We start from the raw sequence: 14,450 nt of genomic DNA, 5'->3' as shown, positions 1-14,450 counted from the left end.
AACCAAAATTTGACTAAAGAACCAACATTGGAAAGAATTTGAAAGTCAAAGGACTTAAAATGTCCAAATTAAAAGTCGGAGACTAATTTTGAAAAATCAACATAGTCGGAGGACCATTGCTGGAATTAACTCTGTTTGTTATAAATTCACGTCTTTTATTCGTTCAAACTTCTACTTATTTATTGAATGAATAAGCTTCAAATTGGCCACTGAACATAACTTGAAAGTGCAATTAGGCCATTGAACCAAAAAAAAAAGTGTAATTATGCCACTGAACACTCCAAATGTATGCAATTTCACCTAGTAGTAGGTTACCATGCATTTCATCAAGTTACTTGCTTACGTGGACGGTGAGTTGGCATTTTAAAATAATTTTTAATAATAAACTATTAAAATAAAAAATTAAAAAATAATAATAATAAAAAACACACCTGCGTCCACCCCCTCCCCTTAATAATACCATTGCCACCTTGATAGAAACCTGTGGATGAATCAACTTTAATTTATTAATTAATTAATTAATTAATTAATTTTATTATTATTATTATTATTATTATTATTATTATTATTATGTACGGAAAGTAAACTTCTTTCAGAAAATAACTTTTGCTTTATTACGGTGTGTGTGTGTGTGTTTTTTTAAATTTTTTAAATTTTTAAATTTTTAAATTTTTTATTTTAATAGTTTTTTATTAAAAATTATTTTAAAATGTCAATTCACCGTCCACGTAAGCAAGTAACTTGATGAAATTGATGATAGCCTTATGAAATGGATGGTAACATGCTATCAGGTGAAATTGCATAAATTTGGAGTATTCAGTGGCCCAATTGTACTTTTTTTAGTTCAGTGGCTTAATTGCACTTTCAAGTTACGTTTAGTGGCCAATTTAAACTGTATTCCTTTATTGAATTAGTCTCTACATTTTCAGCGATTCAAAAGAAAATACATAATATTTTAGTTTTCTTCTTAATTATTCCTTTTATTAAAATGGTTAAATTTACAATACTTAATTAACAACATCCATGTTTGTATTCATTATCTTAACCACTAAGAATATGAGATATTCAGATATTTTTAAAGACAAATAAATGCACTTTCTCACTTATCAGTTATCAGGTGTTGACTCTCTTAACAATTTATAATCTACAGTTTTTTGTGAGTGCAATCTAACCTATAACTTGTAATATATAATTAATTATAAAAATCGCTTATTAATAAAATATTAATGTACCGTTCATGGTCCACACAAATGAGTCAATATCCGTTGTCACAATGTAAATAAATAAATAAATAAATAAATATAAATAAATAAATAAATATATATATATATATATATATAATATATATATATATATATATATATATATATATATATATATATATATATATATATATATATGGGGGTGCTCCCGCAGGAGTGGAGTATGCCTTTAGTAAAGGTTTATAAAGTTTTAGTCTGTCTCTGGTCCACTGGAATAATTCCAGTGTCTCCTATCCCAATCATCAGTCTCATGATGATTATTATAAGTGGGAAAGTTGAAAATTTGGAGTTTGTTACCAAGGTGGTAAGTGGCGTTTACCTCAAAAGGTCTAAGGAAACCTCTGAAGTCTGATATGTGATTTGAAGTAATTACAAAGTGGGATAATTCTTTGAGTTTAAGTTCTAGTTCGTGTTTTTCAAAAAGTTGACCAGTAGATTCTGTAATTGAATCTAGACATAAGGTTTCTTGGAAGGTTTGAAATTCTAACTTTGAAAGTATAGTATTTGAGATTTCTGTAGGGAAAGTTTTGTCTAATCCTTGTTTAATTAAGTTATGATTTGGTACAGTGATGTTGTAGTCAAAGTATGTTTCTGAATTTGGGTCTTGATAAAAAGTATGGATTTCATCAGTTTCCTGATGTATCTTCTCAGTTAAAAAGTTTTTAGTACTTCCAAAGTATTGTTGAATAAGTTTTTTATCCATGATGATAAATAAGTTTTTTAAGAAGTTTAAGTTTTATAAAAACCTTCTGGTTTGAAGATTCTTCTTCTCTCTTGCATCACAGGTTGCTGTACTAAGAGTTTTATTACTTATCTAGATCTTTTTAGTTTATGTTTGTTCTTACTTTTATTGCTTTATTATCAGATTTGTTCTTTTTATTTTCACCTTATCATCCCTAACCTACTAACCAAAGGATCCCATGACCCTCCGTCTACAACCTTAACAACATCTAAGTATTCAGACTCAGGTTTCTCTTTTCCCCACCTGGGTACTTTCTCTACCTGACATATAAACTTAGACTACACAGGTTGCTTCGGCTCAAGCAGGATTTACGTCTTTTAAATATGAACAATAAGAACAATAAAGCATAATAATAAGAACAAACACAAAGTAAAGAGATCTGGTTTAAGTAATATTACTCTTAGTAGCAATCTGGTTTGCAGAGAAAAGAAGAAAGTTTTTAGAAGTGAAGTGTTTTCTGAAAAGGGTTTTTCATTGATATTTGCTGGTATTTTTCGTGTGTTTTTTACAAATGTACAAGCTTCTCCTTATATAGAAGGAAGAAGAAGAACCTAGAACTACCTTTACAGCTGTCTACTAATTACATTATTGACATACCGAAGATAAGATGTAATCTTATCTCATATCTTCGGTCGAAGTGACAGAAAGATAAGGAATCTTATCTCCTTACCCCATAGTCAAAAAGTGTACAGCAAAAGTAGTACAGTTAAAGAAAAGTTGAAAGGGACAGGCCCCCTTATCTTAGCCAAAGTAAAGTAGAGATGTCTTCTCAAGTTATATTCATATCTTCTGATTCGGAAGAAGACAAAGTTCTTGGCAGTACTCTCCTGATCCTTCTCTTGTAGGAGTTGACAAGTCTTGGATTGGAGTGAGTGACTTCAAATGGAAAAAAGTATCTTGATCCTATGCTTGGATCACAGTAGATTTTCCCTTGGGAATCTTCTCTAAGTATGTTTTTGTTGGCAAATCTGTATTTTGTCCAGTTGAAGTTTTCAGCAAGTATCTTGGCTCTGGCCTGGTCAAGTTGTATTTCCATTGTTTCTTCCAGTTTCAAGGCCTTGGGATGTTGGTGTTCTGGTTCGAAGTCCTTGTATTCATCATCCACCTTATGGAAGTTCACTTCTAGTAAATGATATGCAGGTTTATTTTCTTTGAAGTCTGGGTAAAGGGAAGTGAAATCCAATCTGAATTTTTTGGGAAATTCAGGGATAATAGTTTCAAAAGTTTCTGCCAGCATTTCTGGAAGTATTCCAGAAAATTCATGGAGTGGGGAAATATTGGCTGACTTAACCAATCCATGTTTTAAAAGTGTAGAAAAGTTAACTGGATAATCCTGAAATTTAAAAGGTTTAAACCCAGGAATAAGAAGTCTAGCTCTTCTAATGGCAAACTCAAGTTTACAAAGGCATTCGAAATCATCAGACTGTTGGTTTTCTGGACAATCTGGAAAAAGTAAAGAACAAGTTTTGTAAAGGTTATAATTGAAATCCCAAGAAATTGAGATTCCAGGAGTTGAAATGCCTGAGTTGGCGATTTGAGCCAGGCATTCTTGGAGTAAAGCAAAAGTTTTTAAAGAACATTCTCCAAGAGAGACTGGAGTTTTGGTTAGTGAAGGGGAAGTGATAGTTTTGAGGGAAACGGCTGGAGTTGGGATCTTTCCAAGTGAAGGAATCTCCTTTTCCTTAAGTTTCAAGGAAGTTTTCATCACTTCTGAGAAAGTGTTCTCAAGTTTCTTTCTGGGAGTTTGAGGTTCAAACCTCTGAAGTTTCATTGAGCTGGAAGCTCCAGTTTCTAAGTTTTTCAGAAGTTCCTGATCAGAGAACTGATCCAAGTGTTTTAGGTATTCTTTATACCTAAGTACCTGTTCAGAAACCACAAAATCATTTCCAAACCTTTGAGTTAGCATAGAAGTAGCTTCCTCAATACTGTAATATCCTTTATAAGAAGGATTTCCAGACTTTGGATCTTTCTTAAGTTCTTCAAGTTCAGTGATCATTTCTTCCCAAGTTAAGTATAAACCAGCATTCTTACCAGTATAAAGTGCATAACAAGTAAATGGTTTCTTGGTCTTATGCCTTCCAGAGACCAAAAGTTGAATTAAGTAGTTTACGCAAGTAGCCTTCCTTCCTGAGGATTGGGCTATAGTTGACAAGCTCCAAATATTGTCAACCAAGCATTGCTCTTCTTCAGTAAGTTTCTCACGAAGTGGAGTTTTGAACTGATTCCTTTCAGGAATAACAGCAAGTTCATACCTGTCCACCTTGAAAGTTTTCTCCATAGTGAAGTCTAGAAAAGTTCTGCAAAACTTTAGACAAATTGTTAAAATGATTTATGGAGGATCATACAGTTTATAGTCTAGAATGTTTCTGGAAAGGATATCAGCAAGTCTATTATCTTTTCCTTTAGTATGTTCCCATTTAATATGGAAACCTCTAGTTAGCACAAATTCTCTGAATTTGAGCCATCTGTTTGCAGTAAGTTTCCTTTCATTTTTAGTGTCTGCAAATTTTACTATGGACTCGCAATCTGTCCTTATAGTAAAAAATTTTCTTGAAAGTATAAAAAGTGCAAATTTTTCCAGGACATAAATAATAGCAAGTAATTCATAATCCATAGAAGTTAAGTATCCTTTTTCCTTAAATACACCAGAAGTGTATCTACAGAGTTTTTCAGTAGATTTAGGAGAATATTCAGTTGGTTTCTTAATAAGTATTCCTCCCCATCCATCTTTACTTCCATCAGTTTGTACTATTAAGTAGTCTGAATCTAATGGCAAAGCCATGGGTTCAAGTTGTTGGATTTTTTCTTTTATTTGTTGAACAATTTTAATGTCTTGGTCATTAAAGTTTCTATATCCTTTGGTTTGTGATTTATTGTAAAGTGGTGTAGTGAGTTTTGCAAGATCTTTAAAATAAGGTCTAGTGTAATTTACTAATCCTAGAAAGGATTGTAATTGTTTTAAGTTTTCAAGTTTATCTGGGAATTCAAGTATTTTCCTAGAAATATGTGGTTGTAGTTTAATAGTGCCTTCTCCTATCTCAGCTCCTAAAAAAGAAATATGGTTTTTGCAAAGTTCCATTTTCTTTTTCGAAACAATAAGTCCATATTTTTCAAAAATAGTAAAGATAGTGTAAAGATGAGCTCTATGCTCTTCTTTAGTTTTTGAAAAAACAAGTATATCGTCTATATAGATGCAAGTAAAGTCATAGCAATCCTTAAAAAATTCATCCATCATTCTTTGAAATTTTTGAGGAGCGTTTTTAAGTCCAAATGGCATTACTTTCCATTCAAAAAGTCCTAATGGACATGAAAAGGCTGTCCATTCTATACTCTCTGGATGCATTTTAACTTGCCAAAATCCAGATTTCAAGTCGAATTTTGAAAACCAGTTTCTATTTTGTATTTTGTTAATCAAAGTATCTTTGTCAGGGATGCAATACCCATCTTCATAAGTGTTGTCATTAAGTCTCCTGTAGTCGAATACCATTCTGGATTGACCACGTTTCTTTTCTGCTTCTTTCTGGACAATAAAAGCAGGAGTTCTGTGTCTAGAAGTTGATCTTGCTATAATACCAAGTTTTAAAAGTTGGTCGATGTGCATTTTAAACTCATCTTGTTCCCAAGGTCCATATTTAAAGTTTTGGGATTTAATAGTTATGTCTGGGTTAATGATTTCAAGTTTACATTCAGTTTTGTTCTTTTCCCAGAATTTTACAGGATTCTCTCCTATAATTTCCATTTTTTCAAGTCTTTTAACTAAGTTTTCTAAGTCATTTTCTCTTAATTCTTTTTTGAAGTTAGTAGTTTCTACTAAATGTAAGTTTAATTCAATTCCCTCAAGATTCTCTAGATGTTCTGGAAAATCTTGTAATTCTTCAGTATTTATACAGTTACAATCTTTATTGTTACTGCATTTACAAGAGTCTAATATTTTAGTTTCAAAGATCTTAGCAGGGAAGTTTGAAATAATAGGAATTTGGAAACAATTCCTACTAATAGTTAAATAGTCTTTGTTAATGGTCATTTGACCATTATTATAAAGTATGAAATCTAATCCCATAATTACAGGAACATTATGGTTTTTAAGTGTTCTTACCCAAAGTTTTGGCCAATAAAAAGATTCTGACCAAGTATTGCAGTTGGTTTGAAATTTGGCTTGTATATTTTTAAGTTGAGTATCTATGGATACTTGAGTACCATCAAATTGAGTAGATTTGACAGGAGTAACTTTAACAGTTTTTTGTTTAATTGTTTCTGGTAAGATTCCAGAATCAATTGTTGAAGAAGTAGCTCCAGTATCAACAAGTATTGGTACAAGTAAATCTATTCCATGTATTGAAAGTTTGGATGGAATAATTACTTGGGTTATTCTTGTATTATTACATACCAAAGGTATATTTGTGCTACAAGTTTTTTCAGTTTGAGTATTAATTATGTTTTGTTCTTCAGTGGTTATCTCAGTTATTTTGAGATCAGTTTCAGTTATGACTTGTTTTCTTTTTTCTAAGAGTTCAAGTATTTTTTCAAGTTTTTCTTCAATTTTAGCCATTTTGTTTTCTAGAGTAATTACTTGGTTTTCCAAAGTTCTTATCTTTAAGTTTTCCCATTGAGTATTATTAAGTGTAGTATTTTCTGGGATAGGTATGTTGAAGTTTTTTGTAATACAGTTATTACAAATTTGTTTAAGACAAGTTTGGCATTTCCATCTTCTGTCGAAGGCTGGATACCATTTGCAGATATGACAACAAATGTTGTCACTACCTGACCTATGTTTCCAGGAATGTTTACATTCCATAGTTCCAATTATTTAGTCTATCCATAAGGATATTAAGTGAGTCTTCTTCTTCAGGAATTTCAACCTCTTTGGTTTCAAATCCTTCCAAAGAACATATACTCCAAATTTCTGAAGTATCTGAAATATCAGAAGTAATTTCAAGTATATCTTCATTAATGGTGTTTACTAAGTTTGCTTCTTCATTAAATAAGTTATTTCTGTTTGGACAAACAGAGGATAAGTGTCCAGGTTTTTGACAAGCATAGCAAGTTATTGTTTTCTTGTAGTTTTTGTTTGGATTGTACTTAGTAACATGCTTATCTTTATTGAGATAAGGTTTTTTAGCAGTTGATTTTCTTATGTATTTTCTTTTTACATGGTTTCTTTTAGGTTTCGCAGGTTGTCTCCTGGGAGTTGGATCATCAGGATGTCTCCCATATTGTTGTGGAGTGTAGATATTTTTACAAAAACCTACATTCTTTTGTTTTAAGTCTCTCTGGATCTGTATATAAGTACATCTAGTCTTAAGTTCACTAATAACATGTTGAATTCTGGTTCCCATGTTATCAAAAAGTTCTTCTTTAGGTATTAAATTCCAGGAATCATGGATTTCTTTTCCTAAAGGTCCAGGTAATTTTGAAAAAAGTCTTTCTCCTAAGTCTTTAGAGAAATAGTTTCCAGAGGTGCAGGCTAGTGATAAAAAGTCTATTAAGAAATCTATAACTTTATGCCAATCATACAATTGGATTTGTTCTAGATCTCTCATGGCTTCAGCTTGTCTTATAGTTAAGCCAGTGTTTGCTTCTCTTCCAGTAAGAAGTGTGTGTATTTGGTAAGCAAAGTTGTGTATACTATTTCCTTGCATTGCTAATTCTGCAAGCTTATCAGGAAATTTTAGTTTAAAGGCTTCCCATGCTGCTCTAGCAGTTCCGCCTAAATAGTTTTCAGCTATTTTAATCATTTCTTCTCCGTCATTGACGTAAGGGTGTTTTGATTCAAAGTCTCTTATTATAAGTGCAGTCCATTGTTCAATATAGTTATCGAAAAGTTGTGGATGAACCTCAAGTTCAGTGATCATTTCTTCCCAAGTAAGTATAAACCAGCATTCTTACCAGTATAAAGTGCATAACAAGTAAATGGTTTCTTGGTCTTATGCCTTCCAGAGACCAAAAGTTGAATTAAGTAGTTTACGCAAGTAGCCTTCCTTCCGAGAGATTGGGCTATAGTTGACAAGCTCCAAATATTGTCAACCAAGCATTGCTCTTCTTCAGTAAGTTTCTCACGAAGTGGAGTTTTGAACTGATTCCTTTCAGGAATAACAGCAAGTTCATACCTGTCCACCTTGAAAGTTTTCTCCATAGTAAAGTCTAGAAAAGTTCTGCAAAACTTTAGACAAATTGTTAAAATGATTTATGGAGGATCATAAAGTTTATAGTCTAAAATGTTTCTGGAAAGGATATCAGCAAGTCTATTATCTTTTCCTTTAGTATGTTCCCATTTAATATGGAAACCTCTAGTTAGCACAAATTCTCTGAATTTGAGCCATCTGTTTGCAGTAAGTTTCCTTTCATTTTTAGTGTCTGCAAATTTTACTATGGACTCGCAATCTGTCCTTATAGTAAAAAATTTTCTTGAAAGTATAAAAAGTGCAAATTTTTCAGGACATAAATAATAGCAAGTAATTCATAATCCATAGAAGTTAAGTATCCTTTTTCCTTAAATACACCAGAAGTGTATCTACAGAGTTTTTCAGTAGATTTAGGAGAATATTCAGTTGGTTTCTTAATAAGTATTCCTCCCCATCCATCTTTACTTCCATCAGTTTGTACTATTAAGTAGTCTGAATCTAATGGCAAAGCCATAGGTTCAAGTTGTTGGATTTTTTCTTTTATTTGTTGAACAATTTTAATGTCTTGGTCATTAAAGTTTCTATATCCTTTAGTTTGTGATTTATTGTAAAGTGGTGTAGTGAGTTTTGCAAGATCTTTAAAATAAGGTCTAGTGTAATTTACTAATCCTAGAAAGGATTGTAATTGTTTTAAGTTTTCAAGTTTATCTGGAAATTCAAGTATTTTCCTAGATATATGTGGTTGAAGTTTAATAGTCCTTCTCCTATCTCAGCTCCTAAAAAAGAAATATGGTTTTTGCAAAGTTCCATTTTCTTTTTAGAAACAATAAGTCCATATTTTTCAAAAATAGTAAAGATAGTGTAAAGATGAGCTCTATGCTCTTCTTTAGTTTTTGAAAAAACAAGTATATCGTCTATATAGATGCAAGTAAAGTCATAGCAATCCTTAAAAAATTCATCCATCATTCTTTGAAATTTTTGAGGAGCGTTTTTAAGTCCAAATGGCATTACTTTCCATTCAAAAAGTCCTAATGGACATGAAAAGGCTGTCCATTCTATACTCTCTGGATGCATTTTAACTTGCCAAAATCCAGATTTCAAGTCGAATTTTGAAAACCAGTTTCTATTTTGTATTTTGTTAATCAAAGTATCTTTGTCAGGGATGCAATACCCATCTTCATAAGTGTTGTCATTAAGTCTCCTGTAGTCGAATACCATTCTGGATTGACCACGTTTCTTTTCTGCTTCTTTCTGGACAATAAAAGCAGGAGTTCTGTGTCTAGAAGTTGATCTTCTTATAATACCAAGTTTTAAAAGTTGGTCGATGTGCATTTTAAACTCATCTTGTTCCCAAGGTCCATATTTAAAGTTTTGGGATTTAATAGTTATGTCTGGGTTAATGATTTCAAGTTTACATTCAGTTTTGTTCTTTTCCCAGAATTTTACAGGATTCTCTCCTATAATTTCCATTTTTTCAAGTCTTTAACTAAGTTTTCTAAGTCATTTTCTCTTAATTCTTTTTTGAAGTTAGTAGTTTCTACTAAATGTAAGTTTAATTCAATTCCCTCAAGATTCTCTAGATGTTCTGGAAAATCTTGTAATTCTTCAGTATTTATACAGTTACAATCTTTATTGTTACTGCATTTACAAGAGTCTAATATTTTAGTTTCAAAAATTTAGCAGGGAAGTTTGAAAAATAGGAATTTGGAAACAATTCCTACTAATAGTTAAGTAGTCTTTGTTAATGGTCATTTGCCATTATTATAAAGTATGAAATCTAATCCCATAATTACAGGAACATTATGGTTTTTAAGTGTTCTTACCCAAAGTTTTGGCCAATAAAAAGATTCTGACCAAGTATTGCAGTTGGTTTGAAATTTGGCTTGTATATTTTTAAGTTGAGTATCTATGGATACTTGAGTACCATCAAATTGAGTAGATTTGACAGGAGTAACTTTAACAGTTTTTTGTTTAATTGTTTCTGGTAATATTCCAGAATCAATCGTTGAAGAAGTAGCTCCAGTATCAACAAGTATTGGTACAAGTAAATCTATTCCATGTATTGAAAGTTTGGATGGAATAATTACTTGGGTTATTCTTGTATTATTACATACCAAAGGTATATTGTGCTACAAGTTTTTTCAGTTTGAGTATTAATTATGTTTTGTTCTTCAGTAGTTATCTCAGTTATTTTGAGATCAGTTTCAGTTATTACTTGTTTTCTTTTTTCTAAGAGTTCAAGTATTTTTCAAGTTTTTCTTCATTTTAGCCATTTTGTTTTCTAAAGTAATTACTTGGTTTTCCAAAGTTTTTATCTTTAAGTTTTCCCATTGAGTATTATTAAGTGTAGTATTTTCTGGGATAGGTATGTTGAAGTTTTTTGTAATACAGTTATTACAAATTTGTTTAAGACAAGTTTGGCATTTCCATCTTCTGTCGAAGGCTGGATACCATTTACAGATATGACAACAAATGTTGTCGCTACCTGACCTATGTTTCCAGGAATGTTTACATTCCATAGTTCCAATTATTTAGTCTATCCATAAGGATATTAAGTGAGTCTTCTTCTTCAGGAATTTCAACCTCTTTGGTTTCAAATCCTTCTAAAGAACATATACTCCAGATTTCTGAAGTATCTGAAATATCAGATGTAATTTCAAGTATATCTTCATTAATGGTGTTTACTAAGTTTGCTTCTTCATTAAATAAGTTATTTCTGTTTGGACAACAGATGATAAGTGTCCAGGTTTTTGACAAGCATACAAGTTATTGTTTTCTTGTAGTTTTTGTTTGGATTGTATTTAGTAACATGTTTGTCTTTATTAAGATAAGGTTTCTTAGCAGTTGATTTTCTATCTAAGTTTCCCAGAAGAGCTGTAACTATTTATGACCAAAATAATCCAAACAGAAGAACTTTAGGAAAACAAATGCCTCATGAAGTACAGATACTCAGTAATGAACCAACTATACTTAATATAACTAGGGTTCATCCACAACTTTTCGATAACTATATTGAACAATGGACTGCACTTATAATAAGAGACTTTGAATCAAAACACCCTTACGTCAATGACGGAGAAGAAATGATTAAAATAGCTGAAAACTATTTAGGCGGAACTGCTAGAGCAGCATGGGAAGCCTTTAAACTAAAATTTCCTGATAAGCTTGCAGAATTAGCAATGCAAGGAAATAGTATACACAACTTTGCTTACCAAATACACACACTTCTTACTGGAAGAGAAGCAAACACTGGCTTAACTATAAGACAAGCTGAAGCCATGAGAGATCTAGAACAAATCCAATTGTATGATTGGCATAAAGTTATAGATTTCTTAATAGACTTTTTATCACTAGCCTGCACCTCTGGAAACTATTTCTCTAAAGACTTAGGAGAAAGACTTTTTTCAAAATTACCTGGACCTTTAGGAAAAGAAATCCATGATTCCTGGAATTTAATACCTAAAGAAGAACTTTTTGATAACATGGGAACCAGAATTCAACATGTTATTAGTGAACTTAAGACTAGATGTACTTATATACAGATCCAGAGAGACTTAAAACAAAAGAATGTAGGTTTTTGTAAAAATATCTACACTCCACAACAATATGGGAGACATCCTGATGATCCAACTCCCAGGAGACAACCTGCGAAACCTAAAAGAAACCATGTAAAAAGAAAATACATAAGAAAATCAACTGCTAAAAAACCTTATCTCAATAAAGATAAGCATGTTACTAAGTACAATCCAAACAAAAACTACAAGAAAACAATAACTTGCTATGCTTGTCAAAAACCTGGACACTTATCCTCTGTTTGTCCAAACAGAAATAACTTATTTAATGAAGAAGCAAACTTAGTAAACACCATTAATGAAGATATACTTGAAATTACTTCTGATATTTCAGATACTTCAGAAATTTGGAGTATATGTTCTTTGGAAGGATTTGAAACCAAAGAGGTTGAAATTCCTGAAGAAGAAGACTCACTTAATATCCTTATGGATAGACTAAATAATTGGAACTATGGAATGTAAACATTCCTGGAAACATAGGTCAGGTAGTGACAACATTTGTTGTCATATCTGCAAATGGTATCCAGCCTTCGACAGAAGATGGAAATGCCAAACTTGTCTTAAACAAATTTGTAATAACTGTATTACAAAAAACTTCAACATACCTATCCCAGAAAATACTACACTTAATAATACTCAATGGGAAAACTTAAAGATAAGAACTTTGGAAAACCAAGTAATTACTCTAGAAAACAAAATGGCTAAAATTGAAGAAAAACTTGAAAAAATACTTGAACTCTTAGAAAAAAGAAAACAAGTAATAACTGAAACTGATCTCAAAATAACTGAGATAACTACTGAAGAACAAAACATAATTAATACTCAAACTGAAAAAACTTGTAGCACAAATATACCTTTGGTATGTAATAATACAAGAATAACCCAAGTAATTATTCCATCCAAACTTTCAATACATGGAATAGATTTACTTGTACCAATACTTGTTGATACTGGAGCTACTTCTTCAACGATTGATTCTGGAATATTACCAGAAACAATTAAACAAAAAACTGTTAAAGTTACTCCTGTTAAATCTACTCAATTTGATGGTACTCAAGTATCCATAGATACTCAACTTAAAAATATACAAGCCAAATTTCAAACCAACTGCAATACTTGGTCAGAATCTTTTTATTGGCCAAAACTTTGGGTAAGAACACTTAAAAACCATAATGTTCCTGTAATTATGGGATTAGATTTCATACTTTATAATAATGGTCAAATGACCATTAACAAAGACTATTTAACTATTAGTAGGAATTGTTTCCAAATTCCTATTATTTCAAACTTCCCTGCTAAGATCTTTGAAACTAAAATATTAGACTCTTGTAAATGCAGTAACAATAAAGATTGTAACTGTATAAATACTGAAGAATTACAAGATTTTCCAGAACATCTAGAGAATCTTGAGGGAATTGAATTAAACTTACATTTAGTAGAAACTACTAACTTCAAAAAAGAATTAAGAGAAAATGACTTAGAAAACTTAGTTAAAAGACTTGAAAAAATGGAAATTATAGGAGAGAATCCTGTAAAATTCTGGGAAAAGAACAAAACTGAATGTAAACTTGAAATCATTAACCCAGACATAACTATTAAATCCCAAAACTTTAAATATGGACCTTGGGAACAAGATGAGTTTAAAATGCACATCGACCAACTTTTAAAACTTGGTATCCTACTAACCAAAGGATCCCATGACCCTCCGTCTACAACCTTAACAACATCTAAGTATTCAGACTCAGGTTTCTCTTTTCCCCACCTGGGTACTTTCAGGAGACTTAATGACAACACTTATGAAGATGGGTATTGCATCCCTGACAAAGATACTTTGATTAACAAAATACAAAATAGAAACTGGTTTTCAAAATTCGACTTGAAATCTGGATTTTGGCAAGTTAAAATGCATCCAGAGAGTATAGAATGGACAGCCTTTTCATGTCCATTAGGACTTTTTGAATGGAAAGTAATGCCATTTGGACTTAAAAACGCTCCTCAAAAATTTCAAAGAATGATGGATGAATTTTTTAAGGATTGCTATGACTTTACTTGCATCTATATAGACGATATACTTGTTTTTTCAAAAACTAAAGAAGAGCATAGAGCTCATCTTTACACTATCTTTACTATTTTTGAAAAATATGGACTTATTGTTTCGAAAAAGAAAATGGAACTTTGCAAAAACCATATTTCTTTTTTAGGAGCTGAGATAGGAGAAGGCACTATTAAACTACAACCACATATTTCTAGGAAAATACTTGAATTCCCAGATAAACTTGAAAACTTAAAACAATTACAATCCTTTCTAGGATTAGTAAATTACACTAGACCTTATTTTAAAGATCTTGCAAAACTCACTACACCACTTTACAATAAATCACAAACCAAAGGATATAGAAACTTTAATGACCAAGACATTAAAATTGTTCAACAAATAAAAGAAAAAATCCAACAACTTGAACCCATGGCTTTGCCATTAGATTCAGACTACTTAATAGTACAAACTGATGGAAGTAAAGATGGATGGGGAGGAATACTTATTAAGAAACCAACTGAATATTCTCCTAAATCTACTGAAAAACTCTGTAGATACACTTCTGGTGTATTTAAGGAAAAAGGATACTTAACTTCTATGGATTATGAATTACTTGCTATTATTTATGTCCTGGAAAAATTTGCACTTTTTATACTTTCAAGAAAATTTTTTACTATAAGGACAGATTGCGAGTCCATAGTAAAATTTGCAGACACT

Source organism: Ipomoea triloba, chromosome 5 (assembly GCF_003576645.1).
Source record: "Ipomoea triloba cultivar NCNSP0323 chromosome 5, ASM357664v1".
NCBI classification, from domain to species: Eukaryota; Viridiplantae; Streptophyta; class Magnoliopsida; order Solanales; family Convolvulaceae; genus Ipomoea; species Ipomoea triloba.
This window is presented reverse-complemented; position numbering follows the sequence as displayed.